The sequence below is a fragment of the Schistocerca nitens genome, chromosome 2, assembly GCF_023898315.1.
Source record: "Schistocerca nitens isolate TAMUIC-IGC-003100 chromosome 2, iqSchNite1.1, whole genome shotgun sequence".
NCBI classification, from domain to species: Eukaryota; Metazoa; Arthropoda; class Insecta; order Orthoptera; family Acrididae; genus Schistocerca; species Schistocerca nitens.
The window spans coordinates 312,669,046-312,671,636 of NC_064615.1; the positions used below are offsets into that span (position 1 = coordinate 312,669,046).

The 2,591-nt window shown below is 45.3% G+C and overlaps 1 non-coding gene across 1 annotated transcript; it reads right to left on the reverse strand.

The window, feature by feature from the left end:
- Positions 1 to 497: 497 nt before the first annotated feature.
- Trnas-cga (transfer RNA serine (anticodon CGA)) lies at positions 498 to 572 on the reverse strand. Its single transcript has one exon. It is a non-coding gene; the product is annotated as a tRNA-Ser (tRNA).
- Positions 573 to 2,591: the final 2,019 nt, after the last annotated feature.

The following is a 2,591-nucleotide window of genomic DNA, read 5'->3' on the forward strand; positions in this document are numbered from 1 at the left end:
CAGGACGATGGGACTCTCAGCGTTCTCGATGAAACCGAGTTTCGAAATTTTAGGCGTGCTTACATACGTTGTGTGGTTACTAGTATTGATGGTTTCCGCAGCCGAGCGAACAAGCGCTTAGTTTAATAAGCGCGAGGTCTTTGGATCGTATCTCGCTGCTGATATTTTTTATCCATTCCCACTTACTTCTAACAATAAATTTATGACGACAGTGCAAATTATAAGTATCTACTGAAGCATTTATTATTTTCATAATCTTCAGCCTGAAACTTCGGATTTTTCTATAAAATTTTAAAAGCAGGTTCACATTATTATCTAGTCGGCGTTCATTAAATGTGCTGTATGTTGAAACAATTATTGTTTTGTATGTTTTCGCGATCAGTATCATACTGATTCGTGCAGTCCTGCTTAGGTTACACGTTACTGTCCCAAATGTGGATACAGTGATATAAATAAAATGAATATTTGTTTTGAAACTTCCTGGCAGATTAAAACTGTGTGCCCGACCGAGACTCGAACTCGGGACCTTTGCCTTTCGCGGGCAAGTGCTCTACCAACTGAGCTACCGAGGCACGACTTAGGCCCGGTACTCACAGCTTTAATTCTGCCAGTATCTCGTCTCCTACCTTCCAAACTTTACAGAAGCTCTCCTGCGAAACTTGCACTCCTGAAAGAAAGGATATTGCGGAGACATGGCTTAGCCACAGCCTGGGGGATGTTTCCAGAATGAGATTTTCACTCTGCAGCGGAGTGTGCGCTGATATGAAACTTCCTGGCAGATTAAATCTGTGTGCCCGACCGAGACTCGGAACTCGGGACCTTTTGCCTTTCGCGGGCAAGTGCTCTACCAACTGAGCTACCGAAGCACGAATCACGCCCGGTACTCATAGCTTTACTTCTGCCAGTATCTCGTCTCCTACCTTCCAAACTTTACAGAAGCTCTCCTGCGAAACTTGCAGAACTAGCACTCCTGAAAGAAAGGATATTGCGGAGACATGGCTTAGCCACAGCCTGGGGGATGTTTCCAGAATGAGATTTTCACTCTGCAGCGGAGTGTGCGCTGATATGAAACTTCCTGGCAGATTAAAACTGTGTGCCCGACCGAGACTCGAACTCGGGACCTTTTGCCTTTCGCGGGCAAGTGCTCTACCAACTGAGCTACCGAAGCACGACTCACGCCCGGTACTCACAGCTTTACTTCTGCCAGTATCTCGTCTTCTACCTTCCAAACTTTACAGAAGCTCTCCTGCGAAACTTGCAGAACTAGCACTCCTGAAAGAAAGGATATTGCAGAGATATGACTTAGCCATGGAAGGTAGGAGACGAGATACTGGCAGAAGTAAAGCTGTGAGTACCGGGCGTGAGTCGTGCTTCGGTAGCTCAGTTGGTAGAGCACTTGCACGCGAAAGGCAAAGGTCCCGAGTTCGAGTCTCGGTCGGGCACACAGTTTTAATCTGCCAGGAAGTTTCATATCAGCGCACAGTCCGCTGCAGAGTGAAAATCTCATTCTGGAATATTTGTTTTGATTGAAAGTCTTCGTGTATCCTTTCCTGATTTCCGATTTCCTTTCGAAAATTTTTTTTCTCCTTTCTGTGGGAAAAAGGTAATCAAATTAAAGAGAGAAAGTATACAACTTCGCCAGTATAGCCACTGGCATGCGGCATCCCCGCAACATACGCAGTCTTTTTGAGAGCAATTTTCGGCGTTAGACTGTAAATTACTACTCATTTATTTCACATAGTCATGATTTCGGCTTTATAGTCATTCTCAAGTGCAAGTTGAAATGTCACAAAATGTGCCCCACTACATAAGCATCAAATGGACAAGATTATTATTATGTACTAATATAATGACTGATGGGTTATCAGTGAACAGTTAGTCAGTCAATTAGCTTCGTGTTCAACAGATCATCCAGATGATTCTTTTATCGAAATGATGTGGAAGGAATTATAATATTGTTCTGTTTGTAGATACGTAAATAGATGTGTATGTATCTGCACCATGTGGTCAAAAATATCCGGACACCTGGCTGAAAATGACTTACAAGTTCGTGGCGCCCTCCATCGGTAATGCTTGAATTCAATATGGTGTTGGCCCACCCTTAGCCTTGGTGACAGCTTTCCCTCTCGCAGGCATACGTTCAACCAGGTGCTGGAAGGTTTTTTGGGGAATGACAGCCCATTCTTCACGGAGTGCTGCACTGAGGAGAGGTATCAATGTCGGTCGGTGAGGTCTGGCGCGAAGTCGGCGTTCCAAAACGTCCCAAAGGAGTTCTATAGGATTCAGGCCAGGACTCGGTGCAGGCCAGTCCATTATAGAGATGTTATTGTCGTGTAACCGCTCCGCCATAGACCGTTCATTATGAACAGGTGCTCGATCGTGTTGAAAGACGCAATCACAATCCCCGAATTGCTCTTCAACAGTGGGAAGCAAGAAGGTGCTTAAAACATCAACGTAGGCCTGTGCTGTGATAGTGCCACCCAAGACAACAAGGGGTGCTATCCCCCTCCATGAAAATCACTACCACACCATAACACCATCGCCTCCGAATTTTACTGTTGGCACTACACACGCTGGCACACTCACACCGT